Genomic DNA, 24,745 nt, shown 5'->3' with positions numbered 1-24,745 from the left:
CCTTGAAACTAATGTCACTCGTGATTGGTTGGTAGAAGTGTTGCTATTGGTCACCTTATGGGTCATTGCAGTGCACACGTGGGGTCACAGCATTCCGCACGTGGGGTAAGCCCCTCCCACACAATATTTATAATAAAAATGTATATATTAATATTTATTATTATTTATAAGTAAGCCTTTACCAAAAGCACTGCAGTTAATTAAAACTAAACATTCATGTGATGCTTGATGTTATAGGTGAACATATTGTACAGGGAACAAATGTGAACAAGGTATATGTGGAGTGAAAGCTTTATTTACATACAGCAAAAATATTGTACAAAAACTCAGATGAGGCTTGAAATGTTTCTCTGCAGCCTCTGGGTCATGACTTCTTTGTGGGACTCTTCTCCAGTGTGTAGACGTCTGTGGTGTGTAGCTGTGAGATCAGTGTAGCTTCCAGTCTTATATGAAGTGTGGGACACAGGTCGGTGCACTCCTGGCTGTGGAAGGATGGATCCATGTCATCTGTCCCGCTTCAATCAGCTGTAAACACATTCAGTAAAATTAGCACAGTTCAATTACAACATACACCTTTACATGTAACTGGAAAATTATTTAATGAATATAACCTTACCCTCTTTCTTCTCCGACAACTCCTCAATGCTGATGTAAGGTCTGGTCGGATCATACTGGCTCATAGTGTGTCTTTGTACGTCATGGACAGGCAGCTGGAAAACAACACATGTAACATGACTTTATTATTAATAAACGGAAATAGCCGCGCTGCATCACCGTTGGAAGATCCACAGCAAAAAAACACCAAAACAATTCATAAACAGTTACTTACATTCAATGGCTTCCTTTTCTGCACTTTAAATCCGGACTTTCAGCGTCTCAGCCTAACGCCTCTTTGTTTGTTTGTGTGTGTGTGTGTGCGTGTGTGTGTGTGTGTGTGGGGGGGGGCTGAGGCTGTGAAAACATACAGAAAAAAGTCACGTTGATGAAAAAACTTAACGAGAACAAACTGTTACATCTAAGTAATTCATACATATTTACACATGCACTAGATCTGCTCCAGCACTCGATGCTGTATTCGTATTTAAGCAACTTTCTTGCTATCCCAAAGAGTGGCGGACATGCTTTCAGATGCACCAGTTAGCTTAGTGGTTAGCATGGCGGCTGTAGCTCACCGTAACTCAGGGACTGTGCGCCCGTCTTCTCCGCCTCGACTCGTCCACACCGGGCCCGCGGCTCTGCCTCCACACGCACTCATCTTCTCCTCCAGGGAACAGCGTCGTGTCGACTTCAGCAAGTTATTTACCCCGAAGACAGAGTCACTCGTACGGGACAAGCTAAACACGACCCGCTTCCTGTCTGCGGGACACTCGACGCTGCTGCACGGCGTTTACGAGGCTCTGATTGGACGAGTCCATCAGCTGATGACGCGAGCGGGTGACGTGAGCAGCGGTTAATTCATATGGGATAAGTATTTGACTGAGGCCAGGTTTATTTTTTGTGGTGTTTAGTACATTTACACACATGATTCACGCTGTTCTATGTTCGTAACCTTATAGTTGAATGCACTTATCGTAAGTCGCTTTGGATAAAAGTGTTGACTGTTTTAATGGAATACTGAGAAAGTTTAATAACAACAATGAGACAATTGAAGTTCAAATTATGAAGGAATTTAAGCTCTATATTGTGTCTCCTTTATATTTAAAATAATAATCAAACTGAGTGGAGATGTATGTTGTATCCAAACAGCCGGCTGCTGTGTTTTGTCACTGTGCAGTCCATGGGGGATTAAATATTACTATTTTTATTATTAAATCATTAAATCAATGAATGTTTCATAGCAATTTTGAAAGTAGTGGTGAAAAGGTACCATTTATAATTCATGGAACAGCTTAGTTTGCCATTGACATGTGAATTTGATGCCAGTATTTTGGGAGGACAGATATTTTTATGGAAAGCCAGTAGAAGTTTGGAGCTTACAGGACACAGATGATCATACCCAGCATCATTTATTTGCTGGTAGAGGTGTGGTTTACACTTCCTCTGTGCATTTAACCAGCACAATTGAAAAAGTGACTGTAATCATGCCACTCTGTACAGTTGTTGAGATTTAGGATTGGATGACAATAAAAATTTGAAATAAAGTGCATTGTTTCATTTCTTTTGACTGCATTGACCTTTGTTCGTGGTATACAATATAATTCATTATAGCACACTTACTTACTTAAGAACAATTTAAAATTTCAGGTTTAATATTTATTTTAAGCCTGGTTTACTCAGCCAGATAGTTTGTTGGTGCCTCTTACACATTGGTGTTATCTGCTCTCAGGGAAACTGATTTGCATTTGTGAAGCTCAGAGCATTGTCATTTGCATGTGAAAGCGTCCTCTAGGAGTTGGAGCAGGGGGGGTCAAATCTCAACAGCTCACAGGCTTGACAACTGCAGGAACCCTGAGCGTTTCCTTTGCTGCCTGCAGATACGTGTGAAAGTCGTTAACCGAAGGATGTGCCAACACTTCTCTGCGACACAGATTGACACAAACGCTTCTTTTCATGCAGTGTGAAGTGCGGCTTCTGAAGACCCAGGGACATGAATCCGACCTAATGTATTATCCACTTTATGCTGTGTATTTCTTCCTCATTCTGGTGACCGAGTGTCAAATAAAGAGAAGCCAGTCTGGAGTTGGTTCATTGTCTTTATTACGTTGGCTCATTGACTTTTATTCACACAGATAGGACACCTGACTTGTCAGAGGCAGAGGGGATCCCGAGGGGAGCCATCCACTATACAAGGTTCATTGACTACCAATCACCCAGGCTTCTTGAGACTTGCAGGTTGTCAGCCGACGTGTATGGGCTCAGATTATTCGTGTCAAACACAGGCTACGTCAATGGACGGGGTTCCTCACAAGAAACTGGATTGTGAATTGTAAGAATTCATGTTGCTTCTCGCATACTCTCGAGGATTGATCATGGCCTCAGGGACTTCTCTGTAAAGAGCGTCAACCGGGATACTTTCCTGCTTTTCCTTTAGTACGGTCGATGTCATCACCATGGTCACCATGTACATAATGTAGATTATGATGTTGAACACGGCTATAGCGCACTCCATGTTATGCAACCTCTGAGTGTCGCAGATCAAAGGTTGGTACAGCATCTCCATGCAACCGGCGATCACAGACATGAACAGCTCAATGTTCATCATAACGAGGCACACCAACACTGTCCTGGTGCCCTGGAGTGGCACATCTTCCGTCTGCTCTTTGCTGCAAAGTAGCTGAGCACAATGCTCACGACCATGGCCAGGCACCCGAGCGTGATCAAGGCTATCCCAGCGTGGATGTAAGCGTTCTCGTATTCAGGTCTGCCATCGCCGGAAGGATTCGGTTGGAGCTTTGTCCTGTGCTTGTTGTCAATGAAGTACATAACGGTGCCGTTTGGAAAGGCCGACATTCTGTTGCCAAACAGATCCTTGCTCTTGTGTATCAGAGACTCAAACCCTCCCGTTCTCTTGCGATTCATATTCCTCCAGAGTGGAGCCGTAGCTCGTCGGTCCTTGGTCACCCCTCACTCAACTTACTCACGAATGCAAAATAGAACAGTTCAGCATGCGTGCACGCACGGCCAGCAACCTGAAAAACGTTTAATACGATGAAGCTCCAAGATCCCACGATCGAGTTCCGAGGCTCGCGTGGCGGTTTGCGCGCAAAGTCCACTGCCGATCACCGGTGGTACAGGGTACAGGGTATCACCAGAGCCCTCGACTCTATCATGTGCTGCAGGAAGCGCTCAGCCGGTCACAATATGATAAATATGGATCTGTATACTCGGGTCGTCAAGGACCTGAACGCAAATCCAGACAGTTCGATCGATTGGTTGCCCGATTATATAGGAAACCTGAACGCTCCCGCGGACAAGGGGTCAGCGTTCAAGGAGGCACTGTTGCGAATGTTCAGGTCCAACACGCTGACTCTAGAAGCGTGCAGACGACTGTGGAACAGGAGCCGCTTGTCCACCAGTATAGGAGTCGCGGTAGACACGCAGTGCAAGGACGTGTTCAACGGAAAGAAGCAGATACAAGGCGTACGTCCCGTGTCCCGCCTCGTTCTCACTCAGCTTGTGGCTCTGCGCCTGACTCCCATATGTGCGGGAATCAAGGTGGCCGGGATCCCGAGACCCGATAAGGTCGGTGTGCCTTACACCTACCACAACGGCTGTACGCGAGGCTGCACGGCCATCCGCAACACGTGGGGCTTTTACACCAAGGTGGACCTGGTGGCCCACGACACCGTCAGGGGTAACATAGCGCTGATGGAGCTCAAGACCCGGAATAACGACATTCTGGACAAGGCGACCTTGTGGCGATACAACACGCAGCTATGGCTGACGTGGGTGATGTTCTCGCTCACGTACCCGAGCATGGCAGAGCGGACGGCCGCGTACCTGGTGATAATTAGACCAGTGACCAACCAGGTCACCGTGAGGAGTTGTTTAAGGCCCACGATTTCTAAGAGTCTACGCAGTAAATTCCCTTGGCTGAATTGTTTCTGTTCCCAGGTGCTTAACTTTCTGGCTCCAATGTGCGTGAACATGCGAGTCGAAACCCAGCCGGTTCTTACATCGAGCACATGGCGGTTAGACCCCAACGACTTGTGTTACAGGAACATGCTCTTCAACCAGGAGAAGATAAAGGCCAAGAAGCCGCAGAGGCTGCGACAACCGGCGGGAAGTCGTCCGTTTGTCGATCCCGATTAAAAGAGGACCTTTGCGACAATCGCGCTGACTCCCTCACCCACGCGATTTGACCTCGGCCCGTTTCCCGCACGCATGGGTTCATGGAACCTCCACCCAATTCAGCTCACGGGCATTTGAGAGGCGGTGCCTGTCCTTGTGTGTGTAATATACGTGTAATATAGATCCCTTACCTCTCACAGTTGTCTTCATTGATCTACACTACACACAATGGGGTTGAAACACCAGGCTTTCCATGCGATGCTCGCAAACCCTCACCTGGCACCATTCGAAATCATAGACAGGCCGTGCCAACGACAGGACTGGACCCTGCTAGACCACCTCATGGTAATCCACAAAGTCAAGGAGACCAACTACATTGAGGGGGATTCGCACGGGTCCATACTGAACATGGCCAGAACGCTGGCGCATTGCTACGTCACGGAGAACGCAGGCCGTCGGTGTGTTGTGCTCGTAAAGGACGGCACGGTGGCTCCGAAGCCTGCTGTCAGGGAGACGCGATCAAAGCGACCCCCCGTGCCACACATTGACTTCTGTAGGCGTAATCTGCCCGCCATAGAATACACCATGATGAAGCTCTTGGCCGACATGGGAATGGCAAACACATTGTTTCTAGTTACTGGTGCAAAAGGACGCGCCGCAGAGGACACGGCGCTCCTGGAAGGGTCCTTGGTCGATAACGTAGTGTCCTTCCACGAGAAGTACCGCGAGTACCGGGACGGTCAAGATGACGCCGTGTTTGTAAACACAGTCGAAGATCTGATGCCTCTTGAGTGTGAGCTGTCCGACGTGGACCCGAGTTACGTTGAAGTTGACGGCTCGATAGACAGACCCGCGGGACTCGATGGCGTATTCGTTGCGACTTTCGCACACCTCGAGACTAGCCAAGTGTCTGTCCTACGGGACGCGTGCTTACAATGTGCAAGTACAGAGGCTGACACGCTGCTGGTGGAGTTGGCGAATATTCTGGTAGGCAGTGTGGTCGTGTGCACCGGAGACTCCGACCTCGTGGCGGTGCTGACGGCTTGCGGTCGCGAGGGTTTCACTTTGAGGATGGACAACAGGAGCTACCGCGAGGGTCGAGACATGCACACGTCTACCTTCGGGGAGCTGCTGTTTGCCGCGCCCGAGAAGCTCCCACCCAAGCTGCTGGACGGCGCGTTGTCTTCGAGCGAAAATAGGTTCCGAGCACTGTGCGACGTCGCCGCGGAAGATGAACACCTACTGCGTGCGACTCGAGATCATCACGCTGCGTTCGAGGCCACCCTGGACAACGAGGAGCAGGTGGTCGCTGTAGCTAGGTACCTGTACCTAGGCGGGATCAGAGGCTCTCTCTACAGTGTGTTCCTGTCTAGGGTTTTCAACGCCAATGCCCGAACCCACGGGTTGGATGCACTGAAGCGATCCATTGGCTTTCCCAGCGCAAACACGGTCCGTTTCATTTTTCGAAACGGTATACCCCGCATCCAAGAGTTCGCTCTCTGAGCCCAATGAGAAAAAGCCACCCTCAGCTGGGGAAAAGAGAAAGGCTTCTTGTCTGGATCACAAGCCCGAACTCGGACTAGAAGACGGTGTGTGTAGCCTGGTACCGAGCAAGGAACAAGGAAAACTCCTGCTTGGCATGAGACGGTTGAGTAAGGCGTACATGAACGGACTTGTACCGAGTGGAAGCCACGGGCGTTTTTTGAGGTTGAACGGAGCGGGCCGACATTTTTTCGTGTGCGTGAAAGGAGTCCAAGACTCTTCGGTTCGAATGGAAAGGTTGGTTTTCATGGCGCTGTGTGGGACCGATTATAACATTGTGCCCAGGGGACTGGGGATCAAGAGATTGATGACCGGCGTAGTGACCAACCAAAAGGCCTTTTCAAAGTGGTGCCAAGAGCTGCAGAGTCTCCTCTGGGGCAGCGACAGCGGGGACTGCGATTACCACAGCATGGGCGTGAGACTGGCCTGCATCGCAAAAGTACCACCGAAGATCAAGTCTGATCACTGGACCGGAGCGAATTGCGGCGTAATGTTCAAGACCATGAAATACGTGTGCGAATTGTGGAACATGAAGAGGCCGAACCCCGAACCCGAGTACGGGTTTTCTGTGCGCGACGGCAAAGTCGGCTTCGACTGCAAAGACTCGCTGCTTGTCGACGCTGACGATTAATGCTGGGGCCCAATGGACGCCTCGTGGGCCCTGTCCGATCTGTATAACGTGTGTTGTGTTGAATAATAAACTCTGTAACGTGTGTAGATGTCTCTGCGAGTTATTTCTGTTCCACAACGCTCACTTCGAAGTGGTGAAATTCCACCTGGCTTCTGTGAATTCACAAACGGGGTCGCGTATCCCCCAATGTAACAGATCTGACAACGTGGATCCGTTCGAATGGATCGTCCAAAGGATGGGATTGACCAACTGGAATAATATTAACTAACACACGAACACACGCACACACGCACACACACACACACACACACACACACACACACACACAAACACACAAGTATTATGGTTAGAGCACTCAAAAACAACTATCGAGTAAACCCAACAATAAACTTCTGAGTTCGGTTAACTATTGATGATGTTGTAATTTCCAAAGGACCAAATTATCTTAGTGAACATCCAGATATAAATTAAAATGTATGAGTAAACGGAGGAACGTAGCGTCTGACGTCGTCAACGTAACGTCTGACGTCATGACGTAAGGTAGTTCAGGTTGGGGTTTCAAAACATTCAAGATGGCTACCCTGATGCGAGAGCGGGGAGTAGAGTGAAACTGCTTAAAAGTTACACGCGTGTATACGTTTGACCCAGGGACAACACGGAGCTGTCGTTACGATGGACCTCTCTATAGAGCCATCTCGGTTTGAGGAAAGGGCGTGTGCGACATCAAGCCATTTCGCTGCACTCCGGTACTGCATGAAAAAAGCAACGAGGGGAAATTGGGCTCTGTTGAACACAGAATGGGATCCCTTTATAACATGGTTGGGTTGTCGATGGTGGGGTGCGGTCTCTGCACGTGAGCTCGAAGCTTTCCTGGCTAGTCCCGAGATTGTCGTTGGAGCTACTGTCATCGCGCACTACTTTGGCCCCTTTGAGGGGGCGTGTTCACCTATGGTGAAGACTGCAGATGATGTTACTGTCACATTTAAGGTCGTCGTTGACGACGGCGGATTCAACTGCACAGAGTACCTGGACTCGGAGTATTTAGAAGGTGCAACGATGATACAACAGCTGCTTGGTAGCATCAGAAGAGAGATAGGAGTGGCATGCCTCATGGCTAAACCAAACGAGATACGTACCGATCCAAGACAGTTTACTGTTACTCCTGTAGTGGAGGAGATGCGCGACATGATAGAGACATTTAAAGTTGGCTGGTGGGGAGCTTTCAAGGGTTTTTCGATCTGGGACGAAGACGAAGCGATCGACGATTTGGATAAAGTGACATGTCACGACGGGACTCCAGCGGCGTTGGTGTGTTTTATGGACAACCGTTTCGAAGGCTACCTTTTCCACATTGTTTCAGGTCGAGACACTGCACACTCGGTATCTTTTAATGGTTCAGGCTACATACTGGCGGGACCGCCTCGTCATGAAGAACAGTTTTTTCGCACAATCAGAGATTTGCTGAACTACATGGTCACAGTTAGAAAAGTAACCTTTGTGGCTAGACCATTCCCTACCCTGGGAGAAATTCGTTGACACACCGTCCTATCTTCCTCTTCTTGTCTTGACCGTAGACGCACTTGATAAGCCTTTGGCCTGGGACGTTGTTGGCGAACAGGTCTCTGTAGAAGTTCTTACATCCTGTGCAATGATAAGTGACCTCCATGCAGTCAGCAAGAGACCGTGTCCTCTTGCCGAGTCTTGCTCGGATGGGTCTGAGCCACTTCTTCTCCCGGAAGGTCTCGATCCACGTTCGCATGAGGTTCGAGTCGGCGCAGGAGAAAGGCATGATGCAAAGGACGGACTCGGGGTACATGGCACCCGCTGAGCTGAAAGCATCGGGAGTGTGCGTGTGCAACATGAGTATCGTCTGATACAGAAGACCGGCCAGGTCGACTAGAGTCCTCTCGCGCAGCTCGCTTCTCACTATGGACAGTCTGCCAGTTGAGGAGAGGATCCCCGCGTCTGTCAGCACGACACTCGGTACCGAAAGCGTGATGAACGTGTCTGCCGAGAGGGAGCTAAAGTCTCTCAAGGACACTACGCCTTCGGACACGGCTTCCGCGAGCCCTTTACCGAGCCGAGCGCTCAGGTTTCTGTAGACATCACGGGGCCGTAGGGACATGTCCTCGGTGATAACCTTGAGACAGGCCTTAAGTTTCTCACCCGGGAGACGAGTCAAAGTCTCCCTGGTCATCTTTAGGCGTTCCATCTCCCGAACCCCGAGGGCCGGTATCATGTGTTCGGGACAGTTGTTCATTATCGCGTTGAAAACCGCGGTTTCCCTCTTCAACCTATTTCTGATAGAGGCGATGGATGTGAGCAGGTGCTCTTTGCAGTCTTCCAGGCTGTGGGTGCCCAAAGCAGAGCTGTACATGTAGCGGGGCAAGCAGTAGTCTACGATACAGTGAGCCACGAGCTTCCCGGATCGGTTGACCAAGGTACTGTCCGCGTGGTGGGCTATCAACACCCTAGAGTTTGCGAAACATTTGTTGAAGGTCTGGTAGGGATGGGAGATGAGCTCCCCCATGCGAGGCGAGGATGCAATCTTCTGGGTTTGTTGGTCGCCTCGGTCTGCGGTTTCGCTATCCCTCACGTGGACGTTGCCGGACGCAGAGTGTTTCGATTCGCACATAAGCGAGCCGCCGAACATGGCCGTGATACACCCCGTGTTGGCTTGCAGGTTCAACGGGTATCTGTAGAACGCGGCTTCGCAAGGGTTACACTTGTGATACTCGTTGCACTCTACGGGCCTGACGGAGAGTCCTGTGATCTGCTGTAGCCACGTCTTCACAATTTCTACGTAGGTTGTCTTGACACTGTCATTGCTTACTTTCAAGCGCTGGAGCGTTTGTTTGCTAAAGTGCTTGTTCTTTGAGGATTTGATGAGACTGCTCCAAGGACTGACGAAGAAAATACGGCCGGGGCATGGACAAAGCCGCCTTGGGTCTTGTCGTACTAGAGAATCAGCTTTGCGTACTCAAACCCCTCGGCTTCCCAGTTGTAACACACCCAGCCTGATAGGTCGTGGGGGAAATTCACCGGAGGCCAGGGGATGGTGGTCTCAGGCGAGACGTTGAGCGCGCACATGATTGACGGGTACATACTGGAGAAGTCGAACGACAGCTCCAGTGCCATGCCAGGTCCAGAGTAGTGCAGACCCGTGAGCGGACGGCACACCGCTCCCCCCTTCCATTTCTCTCCATCTGAGTCGATCTTGGGAGTCCATCGCTTGCGGCTGTCCAGTTCCATACCCATGGGCCCCGCTTTGACTCAGAGAGTATCGAGTGTGAACTTGAGCTGAGGGATCTGAACCGAGTGAATACTCTGCACGAATCCACCGAAGTTATTCCCCCTTCCGTGCACTACGACATCTATATTGAGTGTCGTCCTACATCGATGGAACAGAGCTGATACGGGGTTGAGGACTTTAGCTAGACTCACGCACAGCTGCGAGTCGACCAAGTTGTAGAGAAGCACCGCAAACAGGCTCTTCCCTCCCATTTCGATCATCTCGTCCATCTTAGAGTAACTCACGTCTGCTAACTTGCAAAGCTTTCTTGGATCCTTGGGGGGCTTTCCGTGCAGTGCCCTGACCTTGGCAATGACAAAGGGTGCAACGTCGTTCAACTTCCTGCTGGTGCACGCAAATTTGATATCTCTGGTTCCAGTCATCCTGAACAGGTCTATGATATTCATACCACAGCTGTTCATCTTGAAATGACCCAACTTAGCCTTCTCTTTGTTGAACTTGTCAATGTTTGTCGATGCCATTAGGAGCTGGTACTCGGTCAAGGGTTCGTCCAGCAACGAGCCTAAGCTCTTGAGCATCTCTTTGTACATATTCAGGTACCGTACGTTTTCAAACTGGAATAAAGGTACCACATCCTTAGCCAGAGCCCTGGTCACAAAGAGACCGTGCCAAGCTCTCAATAGCGAGGAACATCGTCTCTGGGTAGCGACATCGAGGCACTTGGTATGCTTTGATTCAGCGTAGAAATGTACACGCTGCTCGATTACCCTCAGGTCAAACTCCGCGTTGAACACATACAGGAGTTCTATGCCGTATTGGTACAGCAGCTTGTGCATATTTTCCAGGAGCGCAAGTTCACTGGAGCACGGATAAAACAAAATCCTCTTAGGGTCATCTATGCCGGCACCCTGGGACATCTCGTGGTCTGCCTCTGGGTTACGGTTGTGTGCTTTACGTTTGTTATAGAGAACTATCAGCTTCTTCCTGTGGTGAGAGGGCGAGGACTTGGTTACATGGGAGTTTAGGATCACGACAGAGACGCAGGTGATCTCATGTTGCTGTCCTGGCATGTCAGCAGCAAGAGCGGGAATTGAGACGTGGGGTGTACAATGTTTGGGCAATCGTTCCCTGCCGGTGTTTAGTGCGTGAACTAGCTTGGTCCTGTAGTCTGTCATGTCCGAGACCATACGCTCAGTACAGTAGGGGAACTTGTAGGCGAAAGACTCACATCGTAGGCTCTTGTCCTGGTACGATTGATCAAACACCGTTTCGATATCCAAACAAGCTGCCCTGTAAAAGTGGGGCATGTGTTGACCGTCAAAGAGCTTAGCCTCAGCCTCACACCTCTCTTGGTCATAGACGAGTTCGGAAATCGATATTGTCTGGTTCACCTTTTTCGCAGGTATAAAATACACCCTACCAAACATAACATTAGAGCATAAAGCAGGCGTGTTACCATCTCGAGAAATGTAGTAGCCCTTGTCCGGGCAGAAGTCTCCGAATGTCAGCGCACCCCTTACAGTCTCTATGTACCTTTTGGCCAAGCTTATACGCTTAAGCGGGAAAACCTGAGCATTTACTTTTCGCTTAATGTCATCGTGTAGAACGTGAGTCCGCACTGGCTCGGTGCCAAAGTGTTTAGACCAAGTTTCCCTGAGTTGGAAATGTCCAACTTCAACCGTGACTCTGCGTGAGGCTCTTATAAGTGAGGAGCAGTGTCTTGCCTCTGAAGGAGGACACAGAGCAGACCAGCTCTGTCCTGTCACCCAGACCAGCCCTAACTCCCATGACAATGTCAGCTAAGAATGTGTTCAACGAGTATACGTTGCCTCACATAGAGGCTAATACAGCTGCAGTGGGAAGGGTGAAGGTGCCTCCCAACAGGAAAGCGTTGTTCCTTGTGGTCGATAATGAAACATTACACGACAAGCTGTCTGACGAGTTATCTTTCAGCGGCTTGTCATCAAGCGAGAGAGCGACCTTTCAATTTCTCCTGTATCTGACATACTGCTGCAAAGGCGAGGTCTTCCAAGTGACACTGGAGAATACCAATTTCCGCCTCATGTCGCCGCCTATCAGAGAGGATTTTTCTCATGGGCGCTTGTTTTGTTTCGTGCTTGACATGAGCAACGAGGACCCGTGCGAAACAGCTCAGTCTGGGCCGGGTGCACTGGACATGGCCGAATGCAGTAGCCAGCTGATACCTTTCGCGGACGTGAGTATCGATATGGACGTATTCAGACAGGAACACGGACATGAACCCGAGGAAGAATCGTCCCCTGGAGCAGCCTCTGCCGAAGTGACCGAAGTACTGGACGAGGCGTTCAATGCGTTCATGAGACTGCAATTGGTTAGAAACAGAGCATCCTCACTCAACAATGCTATGATCGTCATGAGAGATTGCAAGGAAGAACTGAGCTCCATGTTCAACTGGGTGGATATCCGCAGCGACACGCTGAATTCCAACAATGTGGACAAGAAGAAGGTCAAGGAACTACAGGGTTCCTTGTACACACCAGCTCAGTCAGGGAGGCAGGTGGTCGTACCAGAGCCTATCAAGGCCTTAAATCTCAAAGCTCTGGAAATCGCCATCGGTAGGATCACAGACAGTTCGAGCGACGGAGAGGGGAAAGCGTTGTTCCTATCGATCATGGCTAAACTCACGAGCACGCAATGGACGAGCCATAGGGTTGTACCAACGAGCTATAATGCGGACATGCCACAGGATATGAAATTTGTGGAAAAGTTGAAAGGGTTCACGACGGACATCAGCTGTTCGTCGAGAAGTGGCGAAGTGGACATCAGAGGTCTTCTGGTATTCAGGTACTCATTGGTAAACCTGATCGATAGGGACACCCCTGACCTTTTTGTGAAATCGCTGATACACAGACACGTGCCCGTGACGAATACACGTATAGATACAGTGTTGTGTAACATAAGGAGCAAACGCAGGACGCGAGCGCTTGCCACTCTGCTGAACAGCGGGCAGTGTTTGTGTAGGCGCAATGGGCACCGTGGAGCGTGCAGCGGAAAGTGTCAGACAGCGTACTCGTGTTTTTATAACTCATCCGAGTGTCACCCCTTCACCGTGAGCAAAGACGACCACAGCTACTACTTTGCACGCCTCTACCCTCATCTGGGTAAACTGGAGCGCCTGAGCAAAGAAATGAAAGTAAAGTACGGAGGACTCATTCAGTTCAACAGTATAGCAGATTTGGTCTTTAATATCCTAATCAGGCATAAGTTCAACAACTCGCTGTACGACAGTTTGAGTGACGTGATGGGCGTTAAAATTTTCAACTCGAGCCTGTCCCTCGGTCACAGTCTCGGCAAGATCCACAGGTCATTGTACCTCGATCCTGGCTATCGGGATAGTTACCGCGAAGACCCTCACGCTCTGTCTCCGTTGAAAGTGTACGACCACGCGTTAGTGCGCTATCTGTTCAGCGACAGCCTGCAAGTGGGAAGGTTGTTTCAGGCGTCTACCACTTTCAATAACATTATCGCCAACACCGCTCCTAGGTACACAATCGAACGTATTATGCTGTTTAACATCACCGGTCCCGGAGAAGGCAAGAGCTACGCAAACTACGTGTTGAACTACATGTTCAGGAAGGTAAGCGGTTGCATTGAGACGCTCACGTCGTTCACCACGCAAGCCTTCAAGTACAAGCACAAGAGGGATGCCTGCGTGGTCATGATAGATGATGCGCACATAACCCACGAGAAGAACATGAAGTCATTAGACAGGGAGTCTAACGTGATCCCCAATACGTTCAAGAACCTCTTGGACACCAGCGTGTTGGAGAGCGATGTGGTGATGAGAGACGGGAGCAGCGGCCAGGTGGACACCGTCAAGTACCAGGCCGTGCACAATTGCGGCTTCGTGTGGAACACCAACACACTGGGGTTCGTGAGCGACGCTTGGGCAGACCGGTGTCTGATAATGGAGTCAGAGTTCCCTGAGAGCTCGACTCGCACGCGTGGCACCAAGCAGATACAGGACACCGCGGATGGTCTCAAGATGGAGCGTATAGCTGCGGTGTGCTTGTACAGACAGAACCTGATCCAGTCTGCTACAATGATCACAGATTCTGCGATTCTGCAGTTTAGTGCGAGGTTCGACAGTGCCAGAGACACGTGTGTGGCTGCCCTATACGCTAGCCACATCGTGTGCACGGGCGCCATCAGTCGGAGGGTTTCGTTCTGCATCAACAAGCTGGTGTTTGCAGAGGCCATGAAGTTGGCTTGCCACTTTGTGTTTGACATATGGATCCCTCCCTGGACCGAGATCCCGGACGTGAATGACTATCCCGAGTTGAAAGGTTACATGGAGCAGATGAACAACAACAGACTGACCGCTTTGAACGAGCTATCCTTCGGACAGATCTGCCTGGAGACCGACGCTGTCAACAAGCTGTGCACGGCCGCCTGTCTCCCTGACATATGTCCCCGGGTCCTCGACACACAGGGTCGATTTGCTTGCAAGGTGCTAGGTTACATCCTACGCCAGATCCATGAGCAGCACCTGAAGACTAGTTTGAAAAATGGACACTTGTGCATCTCAGGTATAGATACCATGTTTTTCTCTGAGAATGAGATCAAGGGTGGGGCCGATGTTGCGCACCAAATGCTCTCACTTTGCTCGACTTGCAAGGTTCCGGCCCGTAAGAACATCGCCATGAAGAACTACAAGCTGTGCACTTGCAGATACGCCGCGAACCAAAACACTCCGCGCAGCAGAGGTCATTCTTCTAAGAAGATAGGCTCTGTCACAGTCCCACTCGAAGCAGTGTACGACATGTTGGCCATATACGCACCGAAGTCTCACTCGGGCTTTTGGGATCAGTTGGGCGCTGCCATGGTCGCGGCTTACGAGAAAAATGATTTCGAAGAAGTCAATGCATTCGGGCAAGTGTCGAACGATGACAGCAGGCAACAGCCTACGCCCAGATTGAAATTCACCTTGGACTTCAACGCGGACCCGGTGCGCTCTGTGATATTGGATGCGACGGTTTCCATCGAGCCCTTGGCCGAAATCACGTTCAACAAGTGCGTGTTGGGCGGGGAAATGTTCCAATGCTCTGCACCCTTGTATTACGGGGCCGTTATCAGAAGAGCGCTGCTTCAGAATGCACCAAAGGTCCTAGAGGCACCTTCCATGGACCTAGACTGAGCGTGTGCTCGAGTGCGTACTCTGGTGTACCAGTGGCGAACATAAGCTCGTTTTGCACCACACGGACAGTGTATCACCAGGACAAGATCTTCCTGAGACCCAACGCCGGTATTCGCGGTCACATCGAGATAGAGGAGGATTGGGAGTGGAAGGATGCAGTGGATGTGTTTAGTCACGTTCACGGTACCGACGTTTTCTCTGTGAAGACGTTGAAACGGGACTACGCTGCAACCATGATGGTAACGAAGGGAGAGATGAGTGATGCGAGGTCCGGGGAGTCGACAAAACTCAGAGCCATGCTGAGGACTCTGCGGGAGTCGGACGGATGTAGAGCACTCATTATGAGAAAAATTAGGCGTGACACACAACAGTCTGTGACTCCAGGTAATAGTAAAAGGGCTCACTTGTCTACAGATGACAGATTGAGATTTAAAAGGACAAAGAACCCAAATAACAGGACACGCGACACGACACTGTGAGCTCCGTGAGCTCCGGTGTTTAGTGAGCTCCGGTGTTTGCTGCATACTGAGTCATGTCATGACAAGCACGCAGAATTACATGACAAGATAGCAAAGCTGTGAGCCAGCGCCCTTTCGATGCTCGATGATTTCCAGTCACCCGGTACCTTCAGGTTGGTCAATCCTGAGATAAAGATCCCCATAGTGGAGCTTACACTTTTCAAGGTGAGGTCGACAAGCCGGGTGCCCTCCAATGATGCTGAGTACTTCGAGCTTCTCAACTCCGGGAGCCGGATCAAAGGGAGAGACCTACACCTTTGTCAACGTGGGCATCCTCTGACGACGGCGATGTCTTTGAGGATCTGAGGATCTGTGCGCCGAAGATCGTCTCCATTCCATGAATTCCATGAAGTCAGATCAAACTTCCTCGATCTCATGAAGAATCGTCGGCTGATAACGCTCAAGTTTTCAGCTTCTTTTGAATGACCACAGGTGTACCCTGAGAGTTTGTGTGTCATCTTTGTTTTGAATAAAAAAAGCTGGTGTACCTGGAACTTTGTTTTCTTTAACACAGATGCATCGTACCTTCTCACACTGTAATGAATCAACATCATCCAGGACGATGAGCAGTTTGCCTCGCGTTGAGTGCCCTCTCTCCGATCGGGGGTCCCCGTGACCCTGAGAGCCTGTTGCTGCTCAGGTCTTCGGAAAAAAGAAAATGACGACACAGTGGCAAAGCGTTTCACTGTTTTTTTTAATCCGTGCACGCCACGCCTCAAGTTGCGCGTCGGTGTGACGTGGGGCTCCTGGGATGCCCGCGTTGGGGAGTCTGTTCGGCATGGGTCTCTGCGACCCGAAGGCTCGCGCCGGGGGGCTCGCGAGGCAGCTCGCGTTGAGGGCCCTCTTTCCGATCGGGGGTCCCGTGACCCTGATTTACAGTGGATAGTATTTCCCCTAATGGTTAATCAACTTGACAATTTAAACTAATTGAGGATAAATGCAAGTTTAGTTGCAGAAGTAGGCAGAACAGTAGCAAGACTGTTTTAAATCAATTGCATGGATTAAACACATCCTTATCTCGTACCTTTAATTCATTAAAATAAAGCGTGTGTGTGTGTGTGTGTGTGTGGGCGAAAGATGGCGTTCGTGAACCGGGGTCATTTCGACGCACTCCGTGTAACTGAGGGGACGCCGCTAAGGGGCAACTGGCCTCTATTGAACAGGTCGTGGGATTCGCTTTTAACGTGGCTGGATCGTCGATGGTGGGGCTCGGTCTCTCGAGCTCAGATCGCGTCTTTCCTGAATAGACGCGAGATTGAAGTCGGGACTATCGTCGTCGCAGACTGCCTCTGCTCAACGGTCGGAGGATCGTGTTCCGTGACGGTGAAGACTAGCGACGGTAACCTAGAACGCGCCGTTGTCCTCCAGCGAGGCGCGTACATGTGCCCCAGGTTCACGCAATCAGAGTTTTCGGATCCCGTTGAGTTGATGAAGGAGCTGATCGCCCAGGTCAAAGACGAATTCGGACAGGCTCGCGTCTCAGCCAAACCGCCAGACGCACGGCGCGATCGCGACCAGGTCCTGGTTTCCGCCACGGACGTAGCGGAAGACATGCGTGACCTGATAGAGTCGTTGAAAGGAGCATGGTGGGGATATCTGATTGGTAGCTCCCCGATGTCCCCGGATCACCTCGAGTTGATCGCGGATCTAGGGAGGGTGAGACATCGCAGGATACCCGCCGCGGCAGTGTGTCACGTCGACGAACCCGAACTGGGATACCTGTTTGAGGTCGCGACCGCTCAAGGACTGACGTACAAGGTAACCTTCTGTACATCGGGGTATCGCGTTAATGTCGGCGGGACCCTGGAAGGTGTGCACTCGACCATGACTGGCTTGCTACATCACATGAGCACGCTGGGACTCGCCTTTGTGAGCAGACCCCCTCCTACGCTGCAGGACCTGGCTAAGAGGAAACTGATAGAGATGGAGGAGGACGGCGTCGAGACGGACGTATAAAAAAGGCCGTTGGTGGGGACGGAGCTCCTGCTCGCCAAAAAGCCGCCCGCTGCTGCCCCCGGGCTACACTGTCACGTAGTCCTCCTGCACAGTCACAACCGTGGGACGAGTCTCCGGTGCACCAAGAAGCTGGCAATCATTCCCCGGCTACACCGTCACGTAGTCGTCCTGCACAGTCACAACAGTGGGACGAGTCTCCGGTGCACCAAGAAGCTGGCACTTGTACCCGGGTTACGCCGTCACGTAGTCCTCCTGCACAGTCACAACAGTGGGACGAGTCTCCGGTGCACCAAGAAGCTGGCACTCGTACCCGGGTTACGCCGTCACGTAGTCCTCCTGCACAGTCACAACAGTGGGACGAGTCTCCGCTGCACCAAGAAGCTGGCAATCGTACCTGGGCTACACCGTCAAGCAATCCAGACGTGTCACAGTCCCAACGAGAAAACGATACGTTGAGAAATCAAGTTGGGTGGCATTCTGACGACGATTCATCCGAATGCGAGGGAGAGAGGGGTTGGTACCCTGAAGAGGTCATTCAATGAGATCTGTATCATGTCGTCCAATGTGATCAAAAGGAAGCAGCCACAAAGCGTGTCTTTTATCCGATATTTAGAGGGATTAGCTAACAATGTAAATGTGTCCCAGTTAGATGAACCTTCCTCGTCTGTAGTCCTGTCATCCATGTATTCCAATCCAGGTCAGAGCCCTGTGGAACCAAAGGTTGTTCTCAATACCTTGGATAGGTATTTTAAGAATAAAAATGATTGTTTAGTACCAACCAAGGGACCAACCAAGTGATGACCTACCTGTACCTGCCATAGCAGCATTGTATGAACTAATAAACAGACAATGTATCAATGTCATTAGTTGCCTCTGTGTCATCTTTGTCTTCTGGTCCGTGTGAGACAGCAACACACTACGGGTACACGTCTTGCATCTTTATTACTTCAAATACAAAATAAAACCCCACATGTGACAGACAGCTCACGTCGACAGTCTCTGTCTCACTATCTTCTGGTCCGTGTGAGACAGTATCACGCCACAGGTACACGTCTTGCATCTTTATTACTTCAAATACAAAATTAAAAACCCCACACAGTTCACGTCGACAGTCTCTGTCTCATTATCGTCTGGTTCCACATGATTAAAAACACATGCGGGCTGTGTTTGTAGAAGCACCTTGGTCCTAAGCGGCAAGTCCCTTGAGCGTCAGCTCGACATGGTTTGCTAAACATGTATTCTTTGTATTTCCAGATCAATTGCTGATTTTCGTGGCCTCCGACCTATCACCTGCTCGAGACGTAAAAAGACGACACCGCCCGACACTCGGGGCAACTCTTGACGTTTCCGAGACTGATAGGGGGATTCCTGCAAGTGCGGATGCACTCCAGACAGATGCAGTGGCCGCAGTTGGGGAGGATTCCGAATTGACGCTTCCCAGGATCTTTGTCCAATACCACCTTCAAGCACACACCGCACACCTTGTCTTCACTGCGCTGCTCCACGACCGGAGGACTCCATCCGTGAGCCTTGAAGGGCTCATCCTTGAGCTTTGACGTGACCTTGGACCACGGTCTTGCTGACATTGCCACGGCGCACGTGGGTTCTTCATGCAGTGCAGCACAATGTGTCAGTAGAAAAATCATTTATCCCACAGCCCTGCATCAACGCCAACCTGGAATACTCGATAGGACTTCAATCCTCCTCACTGTCAATGTTTGAATCATAGCCCTTACGGGACAAAGACTTTGTTCTAGGTTTAGCTTGTCCCATTGAAGGTTTCATGTTTGACTGTCCACTACGTTTGAGCCCAGTCAGGTCTGGATACAGCAGCTGATCACGTTTGGTGTAATCCATCTCTCCATACTCTCGACCCTGCGGCAGGAGAGGTTTCGACTGGGGAGGTTGATAATGATGAGGTAGAGGGAACCCGCTCACGAAGTTACCTTCCGGGATAGGTGGTGCAGAAGGGCAGTTGGTACGGTACTCTCGACCCCGCAGCAGTGGAGGTTGATGATGCTGATGAGACAGAGGGAGCTCGCCAGCGAAGTTGCCGTCCGGGATAGGTAGAACCGAAGGGAAATTTATACACACTTTAGTCTCAAGCCAGCTCTGGGGTACATCCATCAGTGTCTGCGCCTTGGGTTCCAACAGACACATGCGACTCGACCCCCCCTGGCATCTCGTTGGACCGGTGGAGCTCATGCAGTATCGATACAACAGACCTGGAGAGTTTGCGAGCCTCGATCCCTATGTGATCGGGAATACGCGATTCGAGACGTCCTGTGCTACTGCACTCCATGAGGTAGAGAGACTCTAGATCTGCCCTGGGTACGTACAACGTGTCGGCTCTTTGCCCCATATCTCGCAAGAGCTGCAAAGTCACCTGGAATGCATCGCTGTCTTTAAATCCCATATCATTCAACAGCCCAGTAGCAGGTGCACCGGCCACTATCAGACATTCGAATAGCGAAACGGACGCATGTGCAGAGAACATAATCTTTCTACGAGTCAATCCTGACATCTTCTATTTACACTGACGTCAAAGAAGCAAGGCTTACGTCCGTCGCTTCTGTACGGTACGGTACGGAAATAAAATGGCGGGATCTAATACAAAGGCTACCGTAGAACGATTGTTAGAAATGGTAGAGCGTCACAATCTGCATCACGTCAAGACACTGCGTTACGACGACGTGCAAAGTGTGCTGAAGTGGCTCAATGCCGAAGACTTCATCTTCAGCCTGGATGAAGACACCGTGACAGGACTTAACAGGTGTCTCGATCTGCACAAGCTCAAAAACGTTCGAGTTGTGAACATTTGGTGCGACGATCTAGAGCTCAAAGGGGTTGATCGCCTAGTGGTACACGTAGACCGATCCTCAGGTAACGCTGGTCATAAATACAGCTCAATCGTACTGTTCATCGTGATCCAATGTGAGGCAAGAGCCCCGTATTCCAGGACTGTGAAAGATGCGATAGAGGAGATGAACAAAATTGACAGAACACGCATGTTCCCCGACTTCCAGAGAAGCACACCTCAGCTCATGGAACCTAGCGCGCAGCAGGAGTTCCCCGTGATAGATGGCTTCTTGCCCCAATCCGGGGGTTACAGAACGGTCACACCCAAAACGACCAATGTGACTGTAGACAACTGCGGACTAAAATACGACTTTTTAAAGTGTACTGCACAGGTCAACCCGTGGAGCATTTACTCCAATATTCCCCAGGACACGGAAAGTGAATTCGTCATGGAAAAACTGATAACTGAGAAGAACAAGGTGTTGGGACGAGGAGGCTTCGGAGTGGTCGTTTCGATCAGCGACCACCTAGTCGCCAAAACCAACCTGTTTCCGGATATGGTGAATTGGAGCATGCCGTCCATAACCGACGACTTTACCCGCTACGCACATGTCGCCTCGCAGGTCGAAGAGGTGATGATCGGCGTCTCAATCAAGAACCCCTACATTCTGCGCACATTCCAAGGCTTCTGGTGTGACATCCCTGGCTACCGGTTGGGGGGTAGAGTCGTAATCATCATGGAAAGAGCCCTCGCCACGCTGCAGGATTTCACGCGGCGCGTGAACGACATCGCTGTGGTGCCAGTTGTCGAGGTGGACACCCTGAAAGGGCTGAAGTACTTGAGATCGCGAGCCCTCCAACACAGGGACTTCACAAACAAGAATGTCCTGGTCTGTCACCAGCCGGGTAGAAAGCCCATACCTTACGCCTTCAAGATCAGCGTCTTTGGCACGTCGTGCAACTTTTCCACCCCTGATCAGCCACGGGGTAACCGGACTAGCATGGTGCATGAACGCTGCCACCGGGAGCGACATATTCAGCTGGTATTGTGTGATGTGGGAGTTATACAACCACAACAACCCCTTGATACCGTACAACACAGGCCCAGGTAAGGGTTACTGTAGACCAGTGTATGCCAAAAACCTGTCCGACTTGGTCGGAGTATACAATCCCGAGAACGACAATGCGTTTGAGGCCGGCTACATGAAACCAATGAACGCTCGAGCCTTACACGCCAAACACAAAGACAGAAGACCTAGCGCGCGGCAGATACAGACGAGCCTCAACTCCATGGGCCGTAGTATGACTGACCAAAACTTTGTCTCCATGGGAGCTCTTTGCATTACGCTGTTCCCTCAAGAGAGACTGTCCCCTTCCCAACTGCTGAACCTGCCTCGGTACCGCGCTCTGAGCGAGGACATCGACGAAGCCCTGTTGCCTCATGACCATCAACTGCCTTCATCCGTTCAGGTAGGGGAGTATAGGACAACGGACATCATAGTCGCCGATGACTGTGCCCCCGCAGGGTAAGTCGACCTGGTGGCAGCCTCTGGATCCCCTGTGATCAAATTCGACCCCAAAGACAAATTGTACTACGGCATAGACTTCATAAGGCTGGCTCCCAACTACATCCAACCTTACCAATGGTATCTGAAGAAGGTCAAAGGTCTCCAGGGTACATACAGCAATCTTAACAAACGCAAAGGTAGCACAATTGACATTGGGAACGTCAGACGCTCTAGATGCACAGCCGGTGTGTCCGCCACGGCCCAAAGTTGGGAACATGAACCCGCCGCGACACAGGACGACGAGCTGTTGTCCACCCGACTGAGCGTGGCTCACTTGATGATGGAGATACCTCCCAAGGGTTTGAGCCGAGAATGGGGCGTCATGTGCAGTGACAAGGTAAAACCGGACCTCTTGGAGATACTAGACGCGACCAATGCCGAATCGCTGATCCTGAGAGGTGACAACACCAGGCGCGTTGTCACTGACTCAACCCAGCCCCCCGTCAACCTGATGAACTTCGAGACGCCACACAGCGAACCGAACGCAGAGTCGGTCTCGGAAACCGTCGACGAGCCGCAAGGTACGGTGCACGTGCGGGGTAAGAAAGTCGAGGGGGAGGTAGACACGACCGTGGTCATCCTCCAGAGCTATGACGAAAAGGAAATTGCTCGTTTCAAAGACAATGTAGTCAGCCTTTCACAAAGTTTGACACGTGCGCACCCTCTTATATTCGCCGGCCCCCGGGGTGGTTCCTGTAGGTGCTCCAGGCGCACAGGCGTGTTTGTCTTCCAGTACGCGCAGTATTACATGCAGTCCAAGCAGTTGGTGTCCTGGAACGCGTCGGACTCGCCGAATTCTGTATACGTCTTCCTGTTGCAGGTCTTTCTCACGCTCAAGGCCGCACTAGACGTGAAGCTGTTACCCACACACATGACCGAATAGAAGGATATCCTGATTGCCAAAGGAGCCGTGATGATCGACATCGTATCTTATCTCAGCAGGACCTTTAACAAGCCACCGTCCTCGCTGCTGGGCGATCAGTGTCACAACCTCATCGATCTCTGCGCTGCTCTGGTGGAAGGACACCTGCCCAATTCCAGGCTGAGCACCTGGCTTCGGGATCTGACAGCAGGCACATCGGCTTCTGTCGTACTGACCGGACTGATCGAAAATCTGACGAAAATTGATCAGAGCGAAAGAATTACCCCATCCCTGTTGACACCACACGGGAACTTTTTCACGTTCAGGGATTATTTATCCGATATTCCCAACTGGCTGACGAGCTTGGGTGAGGAAGAGACACATGAGAGATATGCTAGTGGCAAACTGCTGGTGTACGGGACTCCGACGCCTATCAGGTGCGACCAGGCTGCGGAAGACATGAGTGATACTAAATTGAGAACACTAGTCAAGAACATAGTGCTCAGGATGAGAGCCAAGATCTTCGGCTCCTCCAGGGTCGAGGTCATGGCACTGGATTGCACGCGGGGTTTGATGAAGGTGACTCTCGTGTCCTCGGCTCTGTCTGGGATTCCCAGCATGGATCGTCTGGACCCGAGGTTACACACCAAGGGTAACGGCGGTTTTACACACGACGCCGTTTCGCCGACCGCCTCTAAATGGGCCCCCGTCGTATTGTTCACAAAGTGTAAAAGAGAGGGACCTATCCAGGATTTCAATGTCGAATATTACGAAGTCAAGATTCTCGTAGTTCTGCTTAGCCAACAGGGATCTGTGCAATCTCTCAGCAATTTGTTCCGGAGCATGACAACGTTCTCTACGACAGACTACTAAAAAGCAATTCCTCACATCACTTCCCTGATTTACAAAAGCGTCACACTAATCCCCCGGGTTACAAAACGAGGCTTTTTGAGACTTCACTGGACTTTAGCGTGATCTGGCTTTTGATTATTGCATACAAATGGATTCCTATATCAAACTTGCATTGTAAAAAAACAACAACAAATAAACACAACAAAACTCAACTCAAACCCTTCTGTGTACACGTCTTTATTGAAAGTGTAACCACACAAAACAGTCATACAATTATTCGGGTTTCCAGTCGATTGTACTTTTTTCCAATGCTCGAGGTGTTGGACGTGGACCCGAACCCTATCTTAGGATCTGTATCCCTGACAGCTCGTGCGCCCAGTCTGTCCTTGACTGGGACGTGCTCCTCCGCAACGCGATTGACCCTCTCCACAGTACACTTTGGTCCCCGATTAGCTCGGGCGCCAAGTCAGTCCTTTACGGGGACTCGCCTCTCTGTATCCCTCGATCCACGATTACGTCGGGTATCGACTGGGAGCTCCTGGGCGACAGCGGCCGGCTCAGGCGCGAATAGTTGATTCTTGCACAGTCGACCGCGAAATGCTAGTCTCTTCATGTTCGCCCCTAGGCTATCCAGGTCCGAGACTTTCTTAGTTGGAGCACGCGGTGCACTGTAGGTCTTCCTGCTCGGTGTCCGGAGAGCACGCGGTGTTGTTGGCTGGTCCATCAGGGATTTCAGCATCAGCGTCCTGTGCAGAGTGTTGCACAGGTGCAGATGTTGCTCAGCGAAACGTTCTCCGTATTCAGCAATAGCCCGTTTGTAGGGGATGGCTAGAAACAAGTCAAAGCTGACAGTGTTG

The 24,745-nt window shown here is 50.7% G+C and overlaps 1 long non-coding RNA gene across 1 annotated transcript; it reads right to left on the bottom strand.

Annotated features, from left to right (window-relative positions):
• Window positions 1–337: 337 nt before the first annotated feature.
• On the bottom strand, window positions 338–1,497 carry LOC132997885 (uncharacterized). The gene is made up of 4 exons (XR_009677912.1): window positions 1,173–1,497; window positions 830–951; window positions 617–710; window positions 338–525 (listed from the first exon to the last, which is right to left on the bottom strand). It is a non-coding gene; the product is annotated as an uncharacterized LOC132997885 (long non-coding RNA).
• Between the last annotated feature and the right edge of the window lie 23,248 nt (window positions 1,498–24,745).

Source organism: Limanda limanda, unplaced genomic scaffold, assembly GCF_963576545.1.
Source record: "Limanda limanda unplaced genomic scaffold, fLimLim1.1 SCAFFOLD_109, whole genome shotgun sequence".
In the NCBI taxonomy this organism is placed as follows: Eukaryota; Metazoa; Chordata; class Actinopteri; order Pleuronectiformes; family Pleuronectidae; genus Limanda; species Limanda limanda.
The sequence above is the reverse complement of the archived record's forward strand: the minus strand, read 5'-3'. Positions and strand labels throughout refer to the sequence as shown.